Here is a 27,933-nt window from a genome sequence, read left to right on the forward strand (position 1 = left end):
CCCCGCACGCTGCCAATATCGCGGAGCACTACTAACGCCGTCTGTTGTAAAACGTGCGAGATGGACAAAATTACCACTACATGCATCTTGCATGTGTTGTGTACGTGTGATATATGTGTGCGCATGTGTTGTAAACGTGTGAATACGTGTATCGATTAAGTCTAGTATAAACTCGATTGCTTCTGCCGTTATTGAGGATTCAAAATATTATAAATACTCAAATGTCCGACTCGCGTTAAGATATACGGTGTCTCGGCTATTCCCTTACCTGGTCGCGTTACACTACCGTTTCTCTTGATAGGGTTTTTATTTAAATAAAATGAAGAATGTATATATATGTATATTTATTTATGTATATATAATGTATGTATATGCTATTAGGCGTTTCGCCGTCCCCGTCCTCGTCCGCCTTCTCGTCCGCCCCTCCTCGGCCTGTTGCCCCAATAATAATTCGACGAGGACAGTTTCATGAGGAAGCGCATAAAGCGCTCCTCTTGGACGCGAACTCCGGCGCGTCTTCCTCTGTAAACTGTAATTAAAAAAGAAATTATTTTAGTAATTAGATAATATGGTATATTTAGGTATATCTAGGTATGGTATAAAATAATAAATGTATAATATGTTATAATAACATGTTTTAATCATATAGGTTATTTATATAAAATATATAATATTTTATTTTAGAATACTTTTAATAACTATTTAACTTTATTATAAATCATTTATTTCAATTAACTAATTATTTATTAAAATAATAAAACTATTTATATAGAGCAATAGAGTATTCATTATTATAAATTTTACTATATTATATTAATATATTATAATATTTAAGAAAATATTTCTTAATTATTAATTATTTATATATATAACTATTATAATATTTATTTTTTAATCATTATAATCTTTAAATGTTTTTATTAAATTTAATAAACATTTACAATTATATTTGATTAAAAATAAATGCGTTAGATACACTATGACAAATTAGTTAACTGGATAGTAAACTGTAATATTTATTTTTAATCAATATATCTTTCCACTGTTTATTAAATTTAATAATTAATTGATACTTTCATTTGATAATCTCATTATTCTTTGTGACATGATCTCAACATGAGAAAATTTAATTCTATATTAACACAGATGTTACCGTCAATTTCATCAACTTTAAACTTTCCTGACTGAAATTTGAATGCGAGATAGATAGAGAATCGTACACCGCGTAACGGTTAAAGAAGAAATTAGCAATTATTGCATAACTGTGACGTATCGTTTATGTCAATAACGTAATGAATCTATAATTGTTATATAAAATTGTTATGTAATTTTGGCGTTACTTTATTATATATGTATTTATGTATTATGGTTAATGTAAATGTGTATACTCTAAAAGTTTCGTAAATACTACGTAATTTTAATGACATAATTGTAACGTTATGTTAAATACGTAACGTTTATGTATTTTGGTTAATGTAAATGTATATACTCTAAAAGTTTCGTAAATACTACGTAATTTTAATGACATAATTGTAACGTTATGTTAAATACGTAACATTTATATATTTTGGTTAATGTAAATGTGTATATCCTAAAAGTTTCGTAAATGCTACATAATTCTAATAACTAATTGCAACGTTATATTAAATACGTAACATTATTTTGTTGACATCAATGTATACATTCTGTAAAAACTTTATTATAATCATTACATACAGTATAATAACAAAATTGCGATATTTTTTTTATTTAATGTGACATCGTAATTTCGTTATTATAATTATATATAATAGTTATATAATAAGGTTTTTACAGAATATATACATTGATATCAACAAAATAATATTAATGTTACATATTTAACGTAACGTTACAATTATGTCATTAAAATTACGTAGTATTTACGAAACTTTTAAAGTATACACATTTATATTAACCAAAATATTATAATTATATATAATAGTTATAATAAGGTTTTTACAGAATATATACATTGATATCAACAAAATAATATTAGTGTTACATATTTAACATAACGTTACAATTATGTCATTAAAATTACGTAGTATTTACGAAACTTTTAGAGTATACACATTTATATTAACCAAAATACATAAATGTTACATAACAAAGTAACACCAAAATTGCATAACAAATTCATTACGTTATTGACATAAATGATACGTCATTGTTTTGTTTCGCCGATCTATAACATAACATATACATATATAGATTATTATGTAATTGTTTCGTAAATGATCCCTTCGTGTTTACTGGGTATCAGAGATGGCAAAATATCAATTAAATTTTTTATAATTGAACAAAGGATATGAACAGATTTAATTAAAATATTTTTAATTGACGATTAATTTTAGAAAGATTAATTAGATTTCGTTACAATGACGATTGATATAAGCTAGATTAATCGAAGATCGTTTAATTAACAATTAATATGATCGAAGTCAATTAAAGATTATTTAATTGACAATTGTAAATTAGCTTGTATTAATTGTTAATCGATCGTTCTCCGATTAATTTCGTTTATATCAATTGTCAATTATGTTGTCATTTATGTATTTTGGTTAATATAAATGTGTATACTCTAAAAGTTTCGTAAATACTACGTAATTTTAATGACATAATTGTAACGTTATGTTAAATATGTAACATTAATATTATTTTGTTGATATCAATGTATATATTCTGTAAAAACCTTATTATAACTATTATATATAATTATAATATTTTGGTTAATATAAATGTGTATACTCTAAAAGTTTCGTAAATACTACGTAATTTTAATGACATAATTGTAAATATGTAATTATGTTAAATATGTAACATTAATATTATTTTGTTGATATCAATGTATATATTCCTTAAAAACCTTATTATAACTATTATATATAATTATAATATTTTGGTTAATATAAATGTGTATATTCTAAAAGTTTCGTAAATACTACGTAATTTTAATGACATAATTGTAACGTTATGTTAAATATGTAACATTAATATTATTTTGTTGATATGAATGTATATATTCTTTAAAAACCTTATTATAACTATTATATAATTATAATAACGAAATTGCGATGTCACATTAAATAAAAAAAATATCGCAATTTTGTTATTATACTGTATGTAATGATTATAATAAAGTTTTTACAGAATGTATACATTGATGTCAACAAAATAATGTTACGTATTTAATATAACGTTACAATTAGTTATTAGAATTATGTAGCATTTACGAAACTTTTAGAGTATACACATTTATATTAACCAAAATACATAAACGTTACGTATTTAACATAATGTTACAATTATGTCATTAAAATTACGTAGTATTTACGAAACTTTTAGAGTATACACATTTACATTAATCAAAATACATAAATACATATATAATAAAGTAACGCCAAAATTACATAACAATTTTATGTAACAATTATAGATTCATTACGTTATTGACATAAACGATACGTCACAGTTATGCAATAATTGCTAGTTTCTTCTTTAACCGTTACGCGGTGTACGATTCTCTATCTATCTCGCATTCAAATTTCAGTCAGGAAAGTTTAAAGTTGATGAAATTGACGGTAACATCTGTGTTAATATAGAATTAAATTTTCTCATGTAAGATCATGTCACAAAGAATAATGAGATTATCATAATGACAATTGATATAAACGAAATTAATCGGAGAACGATCGATTAAAAATTAATACAAGCTAATTTAATTAAAAGTTTTTTAATTAACGATTAATATGAGTTAATTTTAATTAAAAGTACTTTAATTGACGATTGAAAAAAACAGATTCAATCGAAGACAATTCAATTGACAATTGATTTGAGCAGAAACAATTAAAAAATATTTAATTGACGATTAAATATATCAAATTTAATGCGAATCTCTTCCATTAATAATTGACTTAAGAAAATCGATATAATTTCTCTATTTCCATTAATTAACAATGTGTAACGATTAATACAATTTAAATTTTAATCGAAGATGTTTGATTGATGATATTAAAATGACTGAATTTAAATAATATATATCTTTTCCTTGGTTCTAGCAAAGTTATTGTACGTAATAGTTACAATATAAATAATAAATAATTTACGTTTTTTAAACCATATTTTTATTGAGAACATTTTCAATTCATTATACATTTTATTATATTTAATTTAATTATATTTAATGTTAATATATATTTCTCGAATTTTTTCTCATTTGTTCTAAAATAATAAATGTATAATATGTTATATTAAAATGTGTTGTACATATATACAATATATCAGGAGACGCGGTAGTGTCTCCGGTAATGTTCAAACCCTAAAAGACCTTAAAAGACACTACAAGTCTCCTTATCCTGCACCATCAAAGTCCATTTTTTGGGAGTGTAGAACTACTAAAATATAAAAAATTTTGAATTGCACGTAATATAACCTGAAAGGCGGCATCGCCACGAGTAATTTGAGCCAAGAAAAAATAAAATCGGTCAAGCCGTTCTGGAGATACAAGCGGTCAAAAAGTGACGTTTTTCATGAAAAATGAAGTAACGTCGTCTTCTTCTTCTTCTTCTTCTTCTTCTTCTTCTTCTTCTTCTTCTCTGTCCGCGTATAAATCTCTTCTCACCTTTCACTCACACCTCCCTCAACTTCCACCCACTCCTTTCCCTCCCACATCCCGCCCCACCCCACTCCCACCCCACCCCACCCCCACTCCCACCCTTCTTCTCGCCTTTTCACCCTCTTTCGTCCTCTTCTTCACCCTCTTTCTCACCCCCTTTCGCCCTCTCTCACCCTCTTTCGTCCTCTTTCACTCTCTTTCATTCTCTCTCATCCTCTTTCACCCTCTTTCATTCCCTCTCACCCCCTTCGTCCTCTTTCGTCCTCTTTCACCCTCTTTCATTCCCTCTCACCCTCTTTCGTCCTCTTTCACCCTCTTTCGTCCTCTTTCACCCTCTTTCATTTTCTCTCACCCTCTTTCGTCCTCTCCTCACCCTCTTTCATTCTCTCTCACCCTCTTTCACCCTGTTTCGTCTTCTTTCACCCTCTTTCATTCCCTCTCACCCTCTTTCGTCCTCTTTCAACACCCTCTTTCGTCCTCTTTCACTCTCTTTCGTCCTCTCTCACCCTCTTTCATTCTTTCTCACCCTCTTTTACCCTCTTTCGTCCTCTTTCACCTTCTTTCACTCTCTTTCGTCCTCTCTCACCCTCTTTCATTCTTTCTCACCCTCTTTCGCCCTCTCTCATCTTCTTTCGACCTCTTTCACACTCTTTCGTCCTCTCTCACCCTCTTTTGTCCTCTTTCACCCTCTTTCGTTCTCTCTCACCCTCTTTCGACCTCTTTCGTCCTCTTTCACCCTTTTTCGTCCTCTATCACCTTCTCTCACCTCTTTCACCCTCGTACGTCCTTTCTCACCCTTTTTCGTTCTCTTTCACCCTCTTTCGCCTATCTCGTCTTCTCTTACCCTCATTCGTCCTCTCTCACCCTATCTCCAAAAAATCATAAAAATGAAAAGGTCAAGCCATGTTCAAAAGAAGGTTCTCAAAAATTTAAACCTAGTCTGTACAATGAAAAATAATTACTCGTAATTCCAGAGTTCCAATTTGTTAATATCGAATAATGTATTTGTTTCAAGTAATGGCAGTAGAGTCAAATACATACCTACGTATATGCAGTTTTTGCTGTTAATTGTACTTAAACGAAAAAAATAATTAAATGATTTAAATATAGCACATTTTAAATCAAGAAACTTATATAATCGAACTCTGTTTAGGCAAAGGTAGAACATTTCATTTGCCTCTGCCTTTACAAGAAACATTGAATAAGGTATGTCCTCCGGAAGATCCTATAAATTTGAATCACGAGTTGCACATTCTCGTTCGAGGTATACCCAAGAAATCTAAAGTGGTTTGGGAAAATTTGGTAGATATTAATAAAATGTATAAGGCTTTACAATGGTTGAAAGAAAATAATCCTCATTATTCAAAAATTCGTCTTCCAGCGTCATCTGATGATCTATTAAAGAATAAGTTGTAGGAAACAGAATATCGGATTGTCGATGAGGAAAGCGACAATGACGAAATAAATGAGGTGGTTGAGGAATTACCAGCATTGAATTTGTACAATGTACAGCAAAACAAAAATAATAATGATCAAACCGTTTTAAAACGTACGGCTTTTCTCACACAAATCACTGAACATTCGGATATTAACGATCAGTATACAATATACCCAATACACGCGAAAAGAATCGATAACGAATCTGCATTGAAGCTTTATCAAATGGTGAAAATTGAAGATTTTCCAATGGATAATCGTTATAAATATCTGGATGTCATGTGTTTCCCTGATTTATATCCTGATGGTGTCAATGGACAACGAGAAGATAGAAACTTTGCATTGCCGGAATATTTATTTATTAGAACACGATTGATGTCGAAACATAGTAGATTCAGGTTGAATCTGCAGTATCTGTTCTTCCTTCTCAATGATGCTAACTACCGACAGTTGAAAAGTGGTATCTATTATACGATAATGGTTACTAACCCACGAGAGAGATACACTGCTGGTAGATACTTGAACGAATTGAAAGGTTACCAATTAGAATCGAATTTAATGAGTATTTTCGCAAAATTGAGAAATACGGATCAATTTTGGCGACAACCGTCCAATAATGTAAAATGCATGACTTTGCATTACGGTCCAGCGACGTGGTTTTTGACTTTGAGTCCTAGTGAATGGAAATGGTCCGATTTGGGTGAATATTTACGAGATATAAATCCCAATAAAGAGAAGTTAAGCATCAGCGAACTAATCGCATACGATCTTGTAAGTACTTCTAGATTCATGTGTATAAAATTCAAAGCCATGATTGATTTTATTTGTTTGTCCGATAATCCAATAGGAAAGGTTATTCATTACTTCTGGTGACTGGAATATCAACGTAGAAGTATCCAGCACATGCATTGTATGATTTGGATAAAAGATGCTCCAGTATTAGGAAAATCGCCGGATGAAGAAGTTGCTACGTTTATTCAAAAATACGTAACGTGTGAAATTCCAGATGAAAATGTTTCGCCAATGTTGTACGATACGGTAATAAGTGATCAGAATCATAAACATAACTCGTATTGCATGCGTACGAAAAAAACGGAAACTAATATATACAGAAAGTGTCGGTTTGATTTTCCTCGGCCAGTTACTGAGAATTTCGTTTTAAGAGACGTTATCACTTCGATAGTCGGTAGAAAAAATTTACGCAGTAAGAGCAGATTGTACGATCTTCCTCGCAAGGAGTCGGAAAGGTTTATAAATGATTATAATCCGTCTATCAAATTAGCCTGGGAGGGAAATATGGACATACAATTTATTAGAGAAAAATCAGAGTTTTTAAACTCATATTTAACAAAATACACGACAAAGTCGGAAAAATGCAATACAGACTTTGAAGTGATAGATTCGAATAAGTCCTTGGCATCGAAACTGTGGAATTTTGCAATGCGTTCATTAAATAACAGAGAATGCGGTGCTTTAGAAGCTGCGGATACACTATTAGGGAATCCCTTGTACGGTACGGATAATGATACCATGGTCAAATGGATCGATGTTAATGAGGTGAGAAATAGAAAAGTTAAAACATTTAATGAAATTTAAGCTCTCGATGAAAATTCTACGAATATTTACTGTTCGTCACTCATCGATGATTACTATCCAAATAGACCTCAGGAATTAGAATCATTGAATTTGTACGATTTTGCCAGATTCTGGGAAATTACGAAACAGATGTCAAATAATGACGAAGTCAAGTGTTACAAACTGGCATCGGGTTTATTTTAAAAAAAACGAAAAAAGGGTTATTTAATTAACCATTATCGATTTAATATAAAAACTGAGCCCGAAAAATACTTTTACTCGCTGCTTCTTCTGTTCAAACCATGGAGAGATTTGAGTGAACTCAAAGGTACATTCGAGACTTACACGGATGCCTTTAAGAATTCAGAGTCTGTTTTAACGAAGGCAATGAAATATCACGAAAGGCTCGAAGAAATACAGAAAGCTTTTGAGAACGTTGCTGAATTAATCGAGAAGCGCGAAAATGATCTGAAAACAGCAGACAGAGACAAATCCGATGACGATGAACTGGATTGTAATCCGATAGAAGCTGACGACGCGATGAAAGATCTGGAAGATTTTGGTAAGATTGACGACCCGATTGATTTATCGCAAATGATGTCGCAATTGAACGAAGACCAGAAAAGAGTCTTTGATGGAGTATGCCAAGTTTTACAAGATAAGAATCAGATTCTGCGACTGTACGTAAGTGGCGAGGGTGGTACAGGGAAAAGTTTTCTAATTGAAACGATTAAACATTGGATCAGAATAAATTTGGAAAAAACGACTGCCATATCTGCTCCCACGGGTATCGCAGCATTCAATATCGATGGCTTGACAATCCATAGAATGTTTCAACTACCGGTTAGTCATGAATCTACACCAAAATATACGCAATTGTCAGACATGGTCTTGAAAACTTTGAGAGACAAATTAAAGAATGTCGAATTATTTATAATCGAAGGAATTACATGTAACAATGCAATGATGGATTTAGGAACGACTGTATTCAGTGATGGTCAAGCCTATGTAGGTTTGTTACGAGTAAGTAAATTGGAAGGCCTACATTTGATAAATTTCAATCCAGCATCAGTTAAAGCAAACTCGAGAGCCATTGTAGAATATAATCGACTGAGATCTATATTCAAATCTGAACTGCCACAAATCAATCCGTCCGAGAAAAAGGTTGTGAAAATGTACGATCGTCGATGGGATATCTCTAATATCATTGATGATATGCAGAATTATGATTGTGAGGAACCAGAAAGTATAGTTACGTGGAAAATATATGGCCTTTGCAATAACGATGCTGTTTCGTGTTACGCTAATGTAATATTACAATGTGCGTTTCATTGCGTACGTATTAGGCAACAAATACTGAAAAATAAAGCATCGAATGCATTGATTGATGCTATCTGCGCGTATGGTTAACGTAAATATTGCAACATTCAAGCGGTTAGAAGATCTGTCGGAAAACGCTTCGAAGAACGAACACAACAAGATGTTTCGGAATTTTTTACGGCTCTAATATCGACGTATTCCGACATCAATGATGTATTAAAACTCGAATTAAAGCACGTAACATGTTGCTCGAATATCAAATGTAATTACAATGTAACTAAGCTGGAAAGCAGTAGTTTGTTAATATTACCTATACATTCGACATTAAAAAGGAAAAAAGGTGTCACTCTACAAAGTTTGATTAATGTAGAATTTTCTAAATGGGAAACGATAAATGGCAATTGTAACAAATGTAAGGGCACCGTGTTGAAAAAGAAAACCGTAATCGAATCAACTTTATCCGTCGTAGTAATACAGCTCAATTTATATACTTTTGTAAACGGTGCTTCTAAAAAAATTATCAACAATCGGATTACCGCCGTGCCGACGAGTAATATCACGATTAATAAAAAAAAGTACAAGCTAATAAGCGCTATATTTCACGAAGGTGAAGAAATGAATCGTGGTCACTACACGTGTATGTTGAGAGCTGACACAAAATCGGAATGGTATTACTCTAATGATATGGAAGTGTTCAAGAAAAAATGGCCCAAAGGAGCACAAGGGGCATACATATTGTTCTTAGAACAGATTAAATAATGGCGCTGTATAAAGGCTGCCGTAAACGCTACATTAAAACATCAACTGTTCTAGCGCTGTATAAAAGTTGCCGTAAGCGCCAAAATAAAATATCGACTGCTCTGGCGCTTTATAAAGCTGCTGTAAGCGCTGCATTAAAACGAGTGCATTAAGTTTCTAATTTGACCTAGGCTTCATGACATTTCAAAAAGTATCATCCAGAAAAAAATTATCAGACAGAAATATGTATGTCGTGTTAAAATCAGAGAGACGAAGAAAAATATATGGTTGCGTTCTCACGAGAATGGGCGATGGAGGGGCCCATTCTTTATTTTCAATATTCATACTAGAATATAAATTCATTCTGTTGCAATTGGAATAAATGTGCAATGTATCGTTAAAAGTTATTACAATTATACAAACATTTACATATATGATTAAATAAAATATATATGTATACTATAATATAATTATATATTTTATATATGTACATATATACCATATATTTCAATTATTTTGAACTGTATTGCATAAATTGTTACTTATACAAAGTTATGTGATAAGAATCGAAAATACATATATTTGTAATACTTGAATTACTAGAAAGCTGCTCTATATATCTGTACTTTAAAAAGTAAGTGATATCCTAAAAAAATCATAAATATGAAAAGGTCAGGCCATGTTCAAAAGAAGGTACTCAAAAATTTAAACGATCTAATAATAAATTATCACAAAAAGTAACTGATATGTTATTCAAGGTGCCAGTTCAAAGTGAACATACGTAAAGTGTATATTATCTAAATTTAGTAATAATATATTACCATGAAAAGTAACTGTGATATTTTATTCAAGGTGCAAGTTCACATTGAATATACATACATATAAGTAAAACTGATTACAATTTGATTCTAAAAAATAAGTGCGATATGTTATTCTTAGTGCACAAAATATAATAGTCGTTTATAGAGATTTGATTTGAAATTTATACTAGCCCGTACAATGAAACATAATTGCTCGTAATTCCAGAGTACCAATTTGTTAATGACTCAGAAAAATAACATGGCGGCCTGCTCTCAAAAAACTTTCGATGGGTAGAATAAATAATTGAAATAAGAGTTGTGAAAATTGTATAAATTAAAAACCTCCAATCTTTCTTTAGTAAAATTACGAATTTTTGTATCAACTTCCGATTTGTGTTATACCGTATTTTCAGGGAGTATGTTATTGATCAGAAAACTTTGCCTTGTTGCTCGAAACGAGTGTATATTAAGTAAAATTTATAAATGTACAGTTCTCAGGTCAACTACAATAAAGCTATACGCTTAAAAAGTTTACTGATTATTTGTCGTAATATTCATTAAAAAATTACATATTAATTATTCAAGATACAAGTGAGAAATAAATATCATTAAAATATACAAAAAAAATTTATCAATTTGACTCTGAAAAGTAAGTGACATGGTTCTCAAAGTGCAAGGTTTCATTTGACTTACAATTTTCTTCAGAAACACAGAAGAAAAAGGTATTTGTATATAGTTTTGTATATTCACTTCGTTGTGTGTGTAGAGCTTTTAAAAATACGTTGAATCCTTATTCTAATCTAATCTTCTTCTAATGTAATACTTTTCGTATTTCAAATGTTGTAGTAATTATTCTGTAAGAGCTTCGACATTATTTCTAAATGGACATCGAGAAACATCATAGTTTTTTGAGAGCAGGCCGCCATGTTATTTTTCTGAGTCATTAACAAATTGGTACTCTGGAATTACGAGCAATTATTTTTCATTGTACGGGCTAGTATAAATTTCAAATCAAATCTCTATAAACGACTATTATATTTTGTGCACTAAGAATAACATATCGCACTTATTTTTTAGAATCAAATTGTAATCAGTTTTACTTATATGTATGTATATTCAATGTGAACTTGCACCTTGAATAAAATATCACAGTTACTTTTCATGGTAATATATTATTACTAAATTTAGATAATATACACTTTACGTATGTTCACTTTGAACTGGCACCTTGAATAACATATCAGTTACTTTTCGTGATAATTTATTATTAGATCGTTTAAATTTTTGAGTACCTTCTTTTGAACATGGCCTGTCCTTTTCATTTTTATGATTTTTTTAGGATTTATATATCCTGGTGCTGCCGGCGGTGCAAATATATATCCTGATGTTGCCGGCGGTGCAGTCACGTATCCTAGTGCTGCTGGCGGTATATATCCTGGTGTTGTCGGCGGCGCAAGCACGTATCGTGGTGCTGCGGGAGTATGAAGGCGGCGATCGTCGTATTTACGTTGGCGCGCCCGCTCCTTGTTTACCGCCTTACGCATCGCGGTGTTAATTCGCTGCAAAAAAAAGAAATTTTATATTTACATATATATATATATATATATTGTATATATATATATATATATATATACATATATATACACATACATACACACATACATACATATATATATATTAATCTATCTATCAATCTATCTATTTAGGTATTGGTCTATTGAACTATCTATCGATCTCTCTATCGATCTATCTATCTATCTATCTATCTATCTATCTATCTATCTATTTATTTATCTATCTAGCTATCTATCTATCTGTCTCTGTTTCTCTGTCTCTTTGTATTCCTTTCTGTCTCTTTGTCTCTTCTCTCTCAACATGCACACGTAAAAATAAAAATTTTTTGTAATTATAATTGATTATAAAGTTTTAGTAGATAATTATTTATAATAAATAAAAAATATTTTTATAAAAATATTTTATAATATTATTATAATCGGAACAGAGCAGTAGTTAGATAAGATATTGAAAGGAATAATTTTATTTGATTATATAGATATTACATATATACAATATGTTTTCGTAAAAGTGAATAATTTTTCATGCACATATAGAATCCGTTTTTAAACAAATATCGCAATGCGTTATAAAAAAAATTTTATAGGAACTTACAAGATTATTTTTATCTGTTTTATGTCTACTCGAGATAGCCTGCTTTTATAGAAATTGTAAATGTTTATTGTGCGCATATAGTAGACAAATATAAATAAATATATAAATTTTATATAAACATATAAATACTCACAATATCTATATAATCAAAAATAAAATCTATTTCTTTCAATACAATCTTATCTAACTACTGCTCTATTCCGATAATGATAATATTAGGAGACGCGGTAGTGTCTCCGGCCATGTTCAAACCCTAAAAGACCTTAAAAGACACTACAAGTCTCCTTATCCTGCACCATCAAAGTCCATTTTTTGGGGGTGTAGAACTACTAAAATATAAAAAATTTTGAATTGCACGTAATATAACCTGAAAGGCGGCATCGCCACGAGTAATTTGAGCCAAGAAGGAATAAAATCGGTCAAGCCGTTCTGGAGATACAAGCGGTCAAAAAGTGACGTTTTTCATGAAAAATGAAGTAACGTCGTTTTCTTCTTCTTCTTCTTCTCTGTCCGCGTCCGCTGACGTCATCAGGATTACATATATGTATATATGATATATATATAATTCTCTTCTCACCTTTTACTCACACCTCCCTCAACTTTCACCCACCCCTTTCCCTCCCACATACCGCCCCCCACCCCCACTCCCATCCCTCTTTTGCCCTAACTCACCCTCTTTTGCCTCTTTCACTCTATTTCGTCCTCTCTCACCCTCTGTTGTCCTCTTTCACCCTCTTTCACCCTCTTTCGTCCTCTTTCACCCTCTTTCGTCCTCTTTCACCATCTTTCGCCTCTTTCACCCTCTTTCGTCCTATTTCGTCCTCTTTCACCCTCTTTCGTCCTCTTTCACCATCTTTCGCCTCTTTCACCCTCTTTCGTCCTCTCTCACCCTCTTTCATTCTCTCTCACCCTCTTTCATTCCCTCTCACCCCATTTCTTCCTCTTTCACCCTCTTTCGTCCTCTCTCACCCTCTCTCACCTCTTTCACCCTCGTACGTCCTTTCTCACCCACTTTCGTTCTCTTTCACCCTCTTTCGCCTATCTCGTCTTCTCTTACCCTCATTTGTCCTCTCTCACCCTATCTCCAAAAAATCATAAAAATGAAAAGGTCAAGCCATGTTCAAAAGAAGGTCCTCAAAAATTTAAACCTAGTCTGTACAATGAAAAATAATTACTCGTAATTCCAGAGTTCCAATTTGTTAATATCGAATAATGTATTTGTTTCAAGTAATGGCAGTAGAGTCAAATACATACCTACGTATATGCAGTTTTTGCTGTTAAATCTACTTAAACAAAAAAAATAATTAAATGATTTAAATATAGCACATTTTAAATCAAGAAATGCTAAATTAATACCTAATCAAAACATCACATACCAATGCTCAAGCTCGTATGACAATAAAAACAATGATAAATTATTAAATTAAGGCCATGTGTAACGAGCAATACGATATTATTTTATTATTGAGAAGAAAATTCTTAATTTGAAATAATAATTATACAAACGTTTCGAGCTCTACTTGCTCCTCTTCAGTGCGCAAAAAAAATAGTGATAATAAATAACAATAATAAATAAATACATAAAATTCTAATAAAAAATCCGCAATACATAGTCAATATAAGTTATATAATTGAGTCATAGTTAAAACGCAAAATATATTTACAATGAATTGAGACCATTAAAATAGTTCAACAAAGTAAGAACCCAATTAGAAGCAGAATGATTCGTCCGGTTATTCATAAAATATATTAGAATTATTAATAAAAACTTGGAGTGACACTTATACATTACTCCAAATGAACCACTTATCGTTATTTGACGAAAGTCCCTCGATCTGGCAATGATTATGTTCATCCTCTCCAAATTATTTGATATTTGTTAACTGAATTTAAAGAATTTATTCAATTGTAAAATAGGATTCCACTAATGTGTATGTGAAAAAAAGATTAAAAATTATAAATTAAACTAACTACTAAAATATTGAATCTTTATGCTTACAAATTGTTCCGAATAACTTGAGATGACGATGCTTCTAATTGTTGTTGGTCTTATTGTTAGTACTTGACTGTTGTCTAGTCTTTTAAAAAGTCGAATAAATAGGTGTCAGATCTCACAAAATAAACATTTACATAAGTCTAAAAATTCGATATTTCTTCTAGAATGTCGAAATACGCGTTGTTAAGCAATTCGGTGTCTGTGTTATTATTTATACCATGCCTTTGTTCCTTGATGTGTATCATTTCCGAGATAAGTCTTTTATAATAATTAGATTCAATATCAAGTATTTTAACGTTATCCCAATCAAAAGCATGTTTTTTATCCATAATATGTTCAGAGACCACAGAATGCTTGGAGGAATCAAATTTAATATTATTCATATGCTCTTTTAGTCTAGTGCGTAATTTTCTTTTGGTTTGCCCAACATACGAAGCTTCACAATCCTTACAATTAATTTTGTAGACAACATTATTATTATTCAGAAATAAATATTTTTATCGGCTCTCAATATAAAGAATATAAGTATGCTGCCTTCTAAGCCGGGCAATAGAGCCAAGGAAACGAAACGAAAAATTAATTAAACGGAACTGTATCTCAATTTGAGATCCCAAAGTTCCACATATAAATTAATTTCGAAACTTACATATGGAGAAATAAGCGAGAAAAATATAGGTCCGAAAAGTCGCTGAAGCGGGAATCGAACCCGCGTCTTTCACTTTCCGGGCGACTGCTCTTGGTAAGAGCAGTCGCCCGGATTATTTCGTAAACGCCGAAATAAAACATCGGCTGCTCTGGCGCTGTATAAAGGCTGCCGTAAACGCTACACTTAAAACATCAACTGTTCTAGCGCTGTATAAAAGTTGCCGTAAGCGCCAAAATAAAATATCGACTGCTCTGGCGCTTTATAAAAGCTGCTGTAAGCGCTGCATTAAAACGAGTGCAATAAGTTTCTAATTTGACCTAGGCTTTCATGACATTTCAAAAAGTATCATCAAGAAAAAAATTATCAGACAGAAATATGTATGTCGTGTTAAAATCGGAGAGACGAAAGAAAAATATATGGTTGCGTTCTCACGAGAATGGGCGATGGAGGGGCCCATTCTTTATTTGCAATATTCATACAAGAATATAAATTCATTCTGTTGCAATTGAAATAAATGTGCAATGTATCGTTAAAAGTTATTACAATTATACAAACATTTACATATATGATTAAATAAAATATATATGTATACTATAATATAATTATATATTTTATATATGTACATATATACCATATATTTCAATTATTTTGAACTGTATTGCATAAATTGTTACTTATACAAAGTTATGTGATAAGAATCGAAAATACATATAATTGTGATACTTGAATTACTAGAAAGCTGCTCTATATATCTGAATCCTAAAAAAATCATAAAAATGAAAAGGTCAGGCCATGTTCAAAAGAAGGTACTCAAAAATTTAAACCTTTCAAAATTTAAACGATCTAATAATAAATTATCACGAAAAGTAACTGATATGTTATTCAAGGTGCCAGTTCAAAGTGAAAATACGTAAAGTGTATATTATCTAAATTTAGTAATAATATATTACCATGAAAAGTAACTGATATTTTATTCAAGGTGCAAGTTCACATGTATGTATGTTCAATGTGAATGTGATTTTTCTCTAATAAATTGTATGTCCATATTTCCCTCCCAAGCTAATTTGATAGCCGGATTATAATCATTTATAAACCTTTCCGACTCCTTGCGAGGAAGATCGTACAATCTGCTCTTACTGCGTAAATTTTTTCTACCGACTATCGAAGTGATAACGTCTCTTAAAACGAAATTCTCAGTATCTGGCTGAGGAAAATCGAACCGACACTTTCTGTATATATTAGTTTCCATTTTTTTCGTACGCATGCAATACGAGTTATGTTTATGATTCTGATCACTTATTACCGTATCGTACAACGTTGGCGAAACATTTTCATCTGGAATTTCACACGTTACGTATTTTCGAATAAACGTAGCAACTTCTTCATCCAGCGATTTTCCTAATACTGGAGCATCTTTTATCCAAATCATACAATGCATGTGCTGAATACCTCTACTTTGATATTCCAGTCGCCAGAAGTAATAAATAACCTTTCCTATTGGATTATTGGACGAACAAATAAAATCAATCATGGCTTTGAATTTTATGCACATGAATCTAAAAGTACTTACAGGATCGTATGCGACTAGTTTGCTGATGCCTAACTTCTCTTTATCGGGATTCATATCTCGTAAATATTCACCCAAATCGGACCATTTCCATTCACTAGGACTCAAAGTCAAAAACCACGTCGCTGGACCGTAATGCAAAGTCATGCATTTTACATTATTGGACGGTTGTCGCCAAAATTGATCCGTATTTCTCAATTTTGCGAAAATACTCATTAAATTCGATTCTAATTCGTAACCTTTCAATTCGTTCAAGTATCTACCAGCAGTGTATCTCTCTCGTGGGTTAGTAACCATCATCGTATAATAGATACCACTTTTCAACTGTCGGTAGTTAGCATCATTGAGAAGGAAAAACAGATACTGCAGATTCAACCTGAATCTACTATGTTTCGACATCAATCGTGTTCTAATAAATAAATATTCCGGCAATGCAAAGTTTCTATCTTCTCGTTGTCCATTGACACCATCAGGATATAAATCAGGGAAACACATGACATCCAGATATTTATAACGATTATCCATTGGAAAATCTTCAATTTTCACCATTTGAAAAAGCTTCAATGCAGATTCGTTATCGATTCTTTTCGCGTGTATTGGGTATATTGTATACTGATCGTTAATATCCGAATGTTCAGTGATTTGTGTGAGGAAAGCCCTACGTTTTAAAACGATTCGATCATTATTATTTTTGTTTTGCTGTACATTGTACAAATTCAATGCTGGTAATTTCTCAACCACTTCATTTATTTCGTCATTGTCGCTTTCGTCATCGACAATCCGATATTCTGTTTCCTGCAACTTATCATTTAATAGATCATCAGATGACGCCGGAAGACGAATTTTCGAGTAATGAGGATTATTTTCTTTCAACCATTGTAAAGCCTTATTAATATCTACCAAACCACTTTATTAATATCTACCAAATTTTCCCAAACCACTTTAGATTTCTTGGGTATACCTCAAACGAGAATGTGCAACTCGTGATTCAAATTTATAGGATCTTCCGGAGGACATATCTTATCCAATGTTTCTTGTCAAGGTAGAGGCAAATGAAATGTTCTACCTTTTACTTTGCGGATCATTTGTCTATGCGGTATATGTTTGTTCGAAACATTGCCCATCAATTGCACTACTTGAAAGCTGCTCATTCTCTTGATTAACATTTTTTCGTAATCATTGAAATCTGACAAAACATCTGGTAATGGTTTTACCGCAAGATTATTCAAAATGCAAGTAGAAGGCAACACGCCTTTTTGAAATTTACCCAAACAAAGCTTACAAACGAATTCAGTATTATTACTGTGTTCTGTTACGTTTGCTATCAGATCTTTCCAAAAAGGTCCGTCTATTGTTTTCCTCAGTTTCTTGAGCTTAGAAACGTCCCTTCTCAAGCATAATTTTTCGCAAGAGATGCAAGGGATACGTGGTAAATCCAACAATCGCTTTTTCATGACTTCAAATGCTTCGTAATTTTGCGAGAAAATCTTTTCCTCGTCCAAACAAACATCAGTTACATTTTTTGGATAAAATCTTGCTTTATTCTTAAAATCATTGGAAATTTCAACTAATTTATCCATATTGATGAATCTCAAAGATGAAAACAGTTGACAAAACTTATTATAACTGTCGATCAATTTGTAAACATTTCTTCGAATATTCCTCACGAAAGGAAAATGAGGCGATAAAGTGTTTATCATTGCAATGTATGACTTGCAAAGATTCGGATTTGTATAGCATTCCGGAGGATGTTCTAATCTGCTACTCGTACGTGAAACGGAACAATTTTTTAGCTGCGCCATGAATTTAACATTAATTATCTTTTTCAAAGTACCTTCTTCAAACAGTTCCAAAAATTTTACAAACTTTTCCATGGAACTATCATTTATGTGGCATTTGTTCTCATCACAATGCCACATTTTTAACTTTTTACCATTGTTATCTATTAACGGCAAACGGCAAAACATTTATTACTCCGTGAGGAGAGGATTGTCTCATTATAAGTGGTTGCTCAAACTTTTTCCTTTGCTCGTAAGCAGTTTCATAAAAGTACGCTTCGGAAAACGAAGTATGTTTGGATAAGCCACAAAGAGCTCTAAGTTGATCGCTTTTTGAATATTTCAAAGTCTTACATTCATTGAATCGCAATAATGCAGCTTCAGCAACGTTTTTCAAATATGAAAACACTTTTCTTGCTGCATTGAGGTACGATTTTTTTGCTATTACACACCACTTAAATATCTGTTCGGCTTCCAATCGAGCACATACTGTTGATTTATTAATTTTTCTCGACATCTGTTGAATATAAAACTCTGAATATTTTGGAAACTTAAAACACTTTTGCCAAGATCAAACGGTATTAAATTTTTCCTTCATTCTCTTGAACATTTTCCATCTTTGTACGATAGACTTCTCGCTACGTTTTGCATTGCACCTCTTGTTGTATAATTTTTTTGTTTTGAGTCGGGATATTTTTGTCTGAATTTTCGTTGGCGGTCTCTTTCACTGGCAGCATTTTTTAAATAATTTTTTCTTTTGACGTACCTTTTATTTTCTACATCTTTTTGGTATTTGTCCCGCTTTCTTTTACGTATTCCTTCAAGATCTTTATTATATATATCACGCATTTTTTGACGCTTTGTTGCAGGATTCATAAAATATTTTTCTTTGTGAGAAAAAGCATCTTTTTCGATTCGTTTCGAACGCTGTTCCTCAGTTTCCTTACTACGTGCAAGTCTTTTTCTCAGTGCATCCTTCTCTCGTCTTTTCAATGTCTCCAACGGCAGTAGCGTTAATGGAGCTATTGAATCATAGAGGTACGGAAAATGAGTTATTGTTTGTTTTTCAAACATTGCGGACAAATGAGGTCTTAGCAACGATTGATTATACGTCACGATGCAAGGATTTACGCCAAACAGAATAGATGTAACAATCGCAATTGCAATTGCCATAGGACCACAATTATAACCGTTACCTTGCGACTGAACTTTAGGAAAAACTATTGGATTGTTTTGACAATCATGAAAGGGAAATAATCTGTCCACAAAAATTCGAATTTCTCCATTCAAATTTTATATATTTGTATTACGACTACCTTCATGAGAATCATATATAATAATAGATTTTGCATCGTAATGGCAAGCAACCCAATGTCCACCACCAAAATCACTGTGCAGTATTTGCAAATGCTTCTTCTTTGAATTATTCAGTGGAACAATCTGATCGGGAAATATTGTCAACCATACAGGTCGAGGTGCATAATCAGAATTGCTCTCGAGTAGCGCATGGAAACTGTCTATCATCGTTTCCGTCAACCATTCTTTGGAAGCCAAAATATTCTTTTCCTTATTGCCATAATGGAACTTGTGACACTGATGATCCATTTTCAGTTGTTTGGGACAGTTTTAGTTATAGATATACGGCGTTTGGGGCAGCCTTCTAGTGATGCAAGTATCAAATAAGATTTTTCTAATTAGACGCCTAGGGCAGGCGAAAGGTCTGAGATATTGCAGACTAAAATGCTACAAAAGCGAATACTATTAATTTGGATGTGTAATAGACCAAAAACAAAAATACTTTTTAATTGTATAGGCGCCACGGGCAAGCCAAAAATCTGCGCTATTACAGACGAAAACGCTATAATAGCGAATAATTTTAGTTTGGATACGTAATAGGCCGAACAAAATTAATTTTTGTAATTGGATGCAGGCGTCTAGGGCAAGCCAAAATTCAGCGCTATTAGCAGCCGATGTTCTAATTCAGCGCTTATGGCAGCTTTCATACAGCGCCTGAGCAGCCGATTAATTTTTTTTTTATTTTTCCGGATCTGTAAAATAAAAAAGCTATATAAATACATTATAAATTATTGTAATAAACATATGCAAAGATTCAAAATTATTACACTAATTAAACAATACTTCAGAAACTGCAGTTAAAAAGAAATGAAATTACATCTGTTCATTTTTCTTTTGTATAGTAGTTGTAATTCACGTAATCACATTGACACGTCAAAATAATATTTATTTATTTATTATTATTGTAAATAAATCATCAATGCAGTAGACCTAAAATTTCTTAAAATTAAAAATCATAATCGAAAATTTGAAGTAAATCTAATTTTTTTTATAAATAGAAACATTTTATTCTTTTTTAATATATCGATTCTTCACAATATTTGATTCAATAATCTTACCTCAAGATTTTTATGCACAAAATGATGAATACCAAACGAAGTTAAATGCCTATCTTTGTTTTCCCTTTAAACTAAACAACTTTTGTCTGAAATTTTCCTATATACTTTCGAGATATTTAATAAGTACAAAATTTACTTATGAAATAGGTATTTCTGTACAAACAAGATTTATAAATACAGGATTTACTTACAGATTAAACAAGAATTTTTAAGAGGCATTGATGATTTATTGATAATAAAACTTCCTACGACATTTAAATAAACTTGTTAAATATGCAAGACAAAAAAATGTTTCAAACAAACACCATAGGATTTGAAGAAAGACAGATGATGCTGATATTCATTTGACCTTGCAGAGATTTTGAAAATTCCTGTTAACGTTAACCCACTAAACATGAAATATACATGCAATGTTTCAAATTGTTTCATTTAAATTTCAAATGATACATTTTACGTATTTGTTTTTGATATAATTCATAAATGTTACAATTGAAATATTTCATCATAGTATATATTAGAAATATTTCAAATGAAATATCTCAATTGATATGTATTTAAAACATTCCAAAGTTATCGTTTTAGGTATATTTACAAAATAATAGTAAAATAAATATTTCAAATGAAATATCTCAATTGGTGTGTATATGCAATATTCCGAAAGTAACGTTTTAGGTATATTTACAAAATAATAGTAAAATAAATATTTCAAATGAAATATCTCAATTGGTGTGTATATGCAATATTCCGAAAGTAACGTTTTAGGTATATTTACAAAATAATAGTAAAATAAATATTTCAAATTAAATATCTCAATTGATATATATTTGAAATATTTGAAAAATTTTATGTACACGATTAGATAATCGCTTACATAATTTGGAAAATGGCAATCACGTATTACATTCAAATTGCGTTTATTTATTATAAATAAATTATTAGAGAGAAATATTGAAAAATATTGAATAACATAATTAGAATACGTTGTATATAAATATTTATATAAATGGTCTTGTTTTAAAATTGTATTATTATTTAAATGCTTAGAATGTATATATTTTGTATATGAATATGTGCAGATATAATATAATAAATATAAATATGTGAATATATTATTCTGTTTGCAATTTTTAATTATTAAATTATATTATTTCCAAATTATATGCATAATAGATATGCAACAAAACTATTATTATTAACAATATATTTGCAATCCAGATATTATATGAAACTATTCACACACAAGAAAAATAATATTTTGAAAAGTAATTGCTGGTGTACGATTACATTTTTGTTTAATTGGCAAACAAATATTTAATAAAATTTATTAATTTAAAAAAAGGAAAAAGAAAAATGAATCTTTTCAATATAAAAAAAAATATAAATATATTCAATTCAATTCTTTATTCGTCCCCTAAGGGATTGAAGGCGCTTTTGAAGGAGCGTTCCCCAACCTTACAAACTCTTACAATCTTACTTATATCTACTCTTAACTCTACTCTTACATCTAATTTACAAATAACTTAATTCTACCTTAACCTACTTATCTACTACTTTAGAGAGAGAAAGAGCCGTCCCTAACTATCGCTTCGCTTCGGCTTCCGATTCCCCATACATTCTCCACCACCTCATTCATACCTCACTCATTCTCCTCCTCATACTTCCTTCCTCCTTTTCCTCTCCCTCCCTCCTTTCTTCCGTTCTCCCCTCTTCCCTCTTTTTCTCTATTTCTCTCATCCATCCTTCCCCTTCTCCTCCTTCCTGCAATATTCCTTTCATTCTTTCCCACCAGTTTCCCTTCTCCCCTTCTCCCCCACATTCTCCTATCACATGCTCCCATGTTTCATCTTTTATCCCGCATAACCTACATCTTCTTTTCCCCTCTTCTTCCCAGTATCTCGCCCCTCTCATCTCATTGTTCATTCTGAACCTAACTATCCTTCTCCATCTACTTTCCCCCCATCCCTTTCTCAGGTAATCCGGTAAACCCTCCTCCTTCCATTCCCCATACCATCTATTATATCTCGACTCTCTTATCCTCTCCCATCTCTCCTTCTGCCTTTCCCTGTCTTTCTGTTCCCACCCCTCATATACTTCCTCTCCCCTTCTCCTTTTTTCCTCCATCTCTTTCCCTTCTATTCCTCTTTCTTCCCAGAATTTCCCCCTCTCTTCCTCCCACATCGTTCTTTCCTTTCCTCCCCTTATCCTCTCTTTCATATCCTCAAAACATTTTCTCGCTAAACTTCCTCCCCTTCCTTCCTCCAACTTCCTCTCATACCCTACCGCCCTCCTTCCTGCCCTTATCCTAAATTTGTCTTTTCCTATCTCCTCTCTTACCATATACCCCGGCGTGCACCAGTCTAATCCTAACGTCCACCTAATCCATCGCTCCTGCATTGCCTCCACCTCTCTCCTCTCCTTCCATCCCCATATTTCCGCCCCATATTCCAACACCGTCCCCACCAACCTTTCCATTAGCCATACTCTTTTCATCCAGTCTCCTGCAAATCTTCTCTTTCCCATTCCCCACACCTGTTTTATCACCGCTCCTGCTTTTCTAACTCTGTTCTTTCCCTGCGCCTCCTGCCCCCCGTTCCTCTGTAGCTGATACCCTAAATATGTGAATTCTTTCACTTCCTCTAATCTTTTTTCTTTCCATCTCCACTCCACTCTCTTCATTCTTCCTCCTCCCTTTTTAAACCTCATTACCTTTGTCTTATCCACATTCACCTCTAATCTTTTCTTGTCCATATAACTTTCCATTTTCCCCAACATATGTATCATCCCTTCTTCATCCTCCGCCAACAGTACCATATCATCTGCGTACGTCAAACAATGCACTTTTTCCCCTCCCAGTTTCACCCCCCCAACCTCCTTTTCTTAGCACTTCCTCTATATCCGCTATCAGCAAACTGAATAAGTGCGGACTCATTGGGCAACTTGCCTCACCCCCCTTGCCGTCCAAAAATTTTCTCCCTCCTCCTTCCCCACTCTTACCTTACTCCTCGTTTCCCTGTACACCTCTTCTATTCTACTCCTTAATCCCTCCCTCACTCTCCTCCTCTTCATTGCTTCCATTAACACCTCCCTATCTACCGAATCAAACGCCGCCTTCAAGTCCATAAATGCCGCGACTACCTTTCCTCCCTTCTTGTTTACTCTCTTATTCACCAGATAGTTCAACACATAGATACTATCCATCACCCCCATTCCCTTCCTAAAACCTGTCTGACTCTCCGGTATTATATTCTTCCCTTCCATTTCTTCCTTTAACCTTTCAGTTAAAATCCCCACGTATATCTTGTATAGCGTTGGCATCAATGTCACTCCTCTATAGTTTTCCACTTTATTCCCCGTTCCCTTTTTCAACAGTGGCACTATTATCCCTTCTTTCCACCTCTCCGGCCATCCTTCTCCTCTCCATACTCTGTTGCACATTTCCCATACCCACTCTTCTACCCTCTCCCCTCCATATTTCCATACCTCACTCGGTATCCCATCCTCCCCCGCTGCTTTTCCTTTCTTCAGTTTTCCCAGCATCCTCTTCACTTCCTCCCTGCTTATCTCCTGCTCCTCATCCCTCTCCCTTTTTTCTTTTCCTCTTTTTACCACTTTTACCTCTATCCCTCCCAATAAGTCCATGAAGTATTCCTTCCATTCCTCTGCCTTTATCTCCTCATTCACCCCTTCTCTCTTTTTCCTTTCCCTGTTTATAATCTTCCATACCTCTCCTTCCGTTCTTGCCTCTATCGCCTCCTTGTACCATCTTAGCCTCTCCTCCTCCCTTTTTCCTTTACACATTAGCCTATATTCCGCCCTTACTTTTCTATATCCTTCTCCTCCTCCTCCTTTTTTCCTTCATTCCCTTAACTTTTTCCTCACTTCTTTCCTCTTCTCCTCACATTCCTCGTCCCACCACCCTTTCCTTCTCCCTTCTCCACTCTCTTTTTCTCCTTCTCTCAATTCCTCTTCTATTCTTCCTATTTTTTCCTCTAGCTCTTCTTCAATCCCCTCCTTCCACCCCTCTCCCCACTCTATTTCCTCTCTTATTCTTTCTCCTCCCCTCTTTGTCCATCTCCCTTTTTTTCTTATTCCTCTTCCCTCCCCCCTTTTTCCCTTTTCAGCTCCTCCTCTTCTTTCTAGCGTTACAATCAATGGGTGATGGTCCGATTCTATGTTATCTCCCACCTCCATTCTCTTTATCCTTTCCTTTACTCTATCCTCTCCCACCACGTAATCTATTACCGATTCCCCTCTTCCTCCTGTATAAGTGTACTCCCCCTCCCTATCCCCTCTTATCCCTCCGTTAAAAATTCCCCATCCCACCTCTTCCAACTCTTTTATCAACTTCTTCCCTTCCTCATTAACTTTCTTGTCCTTTGATCTTCTTTCTTCTTCCTCCTCCCCTCCTATCACCCCCCCCCCTTCTACCTGTCCTTGCGTTGAAATCTCCTCCCAAAATCGTCCATTTATTTTCTTCTTTCTCTTCCATCCATTCCTTCATTTCCTCCAATTTCCTTTCCATGTCCCCGTTGATGTATACGCCTATTACCCTCCACTTCTCTCTTCCTACTTCTAAATCCGCCATCATTATTCCTTCCGCCTTTTCTCCCATTCCTGATACTTTTATCTTCCCCCTCTCCTCCCTTACCCCCATGATCATTCCCCTCATCGGTCTTCCTTTCTTCTTTCTCTTCTTTGCTGCTTGCTTCTCCTATCTATATCCTTTCGGTAACCTCTTTTTAATCGCCTCCCACTCTTTTTCCTCTATCCATGTTTCCATCATCACCACCACCTCCCAATCTTCTATTTCCTTCCAGAACTTTTCTTCCTTATTCTTCAGCCCTGCCACATTCCAAAAACCTATCTTCCATTCTTCTCTTACTTCCCCTCCTTTTTCCTTTCTCTCCTGTTCCTTTCTCCTTTCTGCCTCCGTCCCCCTTTCTCCTTCCTCCTTTCTCTTCTTACTATTGTTCTCCCCTCCTCCTTTCCTCCTTTCCTCTCTTCTCCCTTCTTCTATCCCTTTTTTTCCTCCATTCCTGTCTTCATACCCCCTTCTTCCCCCCTCATTTTCTCTATACCTTCTCTAATTTCTCCTTTCCAATTTTTAAGCACACCTTCCTCCTCTTCCCATCTCCACCATACATCATTGATTTTTATCCTTCCATAGCTCGTCCATACATTGTTTCCTTTCCTCCTTTCTATCTCCGCGATCTCCATTAGTCTCCATTTTATCTTTCTCTCTTCCCATGTTAAATCATCTTCTATTCTCACCACCCTCTTTCCTCTTAATATCTTCTTCCTCTCCATCACCTGTCTTTTTTGTTCTTTACTTCCTAGTTTTACTACCACCATTTCACCTTCCTTTCCCTCCTTTCCTTTCAACATCCTTATCCATTCTATCTCTGCTTTCGCTCCTATCTCTTTCATTAATTTCTCTACTCTTTCCTTTACACCTTCCTTCCCTTCCTCCATTCTTTTTATTACTATGTTATTTCTTCTCTCTTCTCTTTCCTTCCATTCTAATTTCTTTCCTATGTCCTTCACTTTTCCTATTATTGTCTCGTTTATCCCCTTACTCCCTCCTTCGCCCCCCTCTCTTTCTCTTACCTCCTTTCTTCCTCTTTCCTCTATTCTTGCTTCCAAATCTATCACTCTCTTCTCCAGGCTCTCTATCTCTTTTCTCAATTCTCTTCTTTCTTCTCTCCATTCCCCCTCCTTTTTCCAAATTTCTATCTTCAACTTTCTCATTTCTTCGCCTAACTTCTCTGTTATCTTCTCCCCTATCTCCTCCATCATCCTCCTTAACTCCTCCTTTTCTATCCCCCCTTACCTCTCTATTCAGCCTTTCTGTCTTCTTGCTCCTTCTTAGGCTTCTTTCCTCTTCTTCCTTATCCTCCTCTCCCCCTTCTTCTCTTTTCCTTTTCAAAAAATCCTCTATACATCCCATACTGCTCCTCCTCTCCTTCCCTAACTCATCTACTCTTCTCGGCCTCCCTGCCTTCTTTTTTATTTCTTCCTCATCTCCTTTTTTTCCCCCTTCCTCTAACATCCTATCTCTATTGGTCTCTATCCTCCTATCTCTAATATTTTCTTCATTAATCATTTTCCCCTTATCGCTTTCTTTCTTCGATTCACCTACTCTATGCTCCAACTCGCTCCAACTCGCTAGTGAATTCCCTAGTGAATTCCCTAGTGAATTCCCTATCTTTTTATTCTACTGCACCTACTCCCTACACCTACTCTCTTTCTTCCACGTGTCTACGTGTCCACGTGTCTCACCTTTTCCTACCTTCTCCTTTCTAACTCCTTACCCCTTTCTCTTCTCCTATCCTTTCAATCTCTCCTCTTTTTTCTACACCCTCTCACCTCTTATCTCCTATTCACCTCACCCCTTTTCTCACTCTTTCCTCACAAATACCTGCCACGCTTTCACACACCTGTCACTCACTCTCTTACCGGAACCGGAAGCCAAATATAAATATATAAATAAATACATAATAACAAAATATATACATTCTAAGCATTTAAATAATAATACAATTTTAAAACAAAACCATTTATATAAATATTTATATACAACGTATTCTAATTATGTTATTCAATATTTTTCAATATTTCTCTCTAATAATTTATTTATAATAAATAAACACAATTTAAATGTAATATGTAAAAACATTGTGAAATGGTTACCTAGTTGAATGCAGAAATGTTCTCCAGAAGGAAACTGTATGGTTACGCTTTGTTATATTACCAAACTTCCTGCAATATTTACATTTGATTAATAATTTTGAATTATAATATATATTGTATATATGTACAACACAAATATGTTATGAATAAGGAAAGTTTCTTTATGT

The 27,933-nt window shown here is 33.3% G+C and overlaps 1 long non-coding RNA gene across 1 annotated transcript; it reads right to left on the minus strand.

Moving 5' to 3' along the window:
• Nucleotides 1–329: 329 nt before the first annotated feature.
• Nucleotides 330–27,838, minus strand: LOC146722747 (uncharacterized). Its single transcript, XR_014924962.1, has 2 exons — nt 27,767–27,838; nt 330–529 (listed from the first exon to the last, which is right to left on the minus strand). It is a non-coding gene; the product is annotated as an uncharacterized LOC146722747 (long non-coding RNA).
• Nucleotides 27,839–27,933: the final 95 nt, after the last annotated feature.

The sequence above is a fragment of the Nylanderia fulva genome, unplaced genomic scaffold (assembly GCF_048542155.1).
Source record: "Nylanderia fulva isolate GAGA-0341 unplaced genomic scaffold, ASM4854215v1 Scaffold279, whole genome shotgun sequence".
Lineage (NCBI taxonomy): Eukaryota > Metazoa > Arthropoda > Insecta > Hymenoptera > Formicidae > Nylanderia > Nylanderia fulva.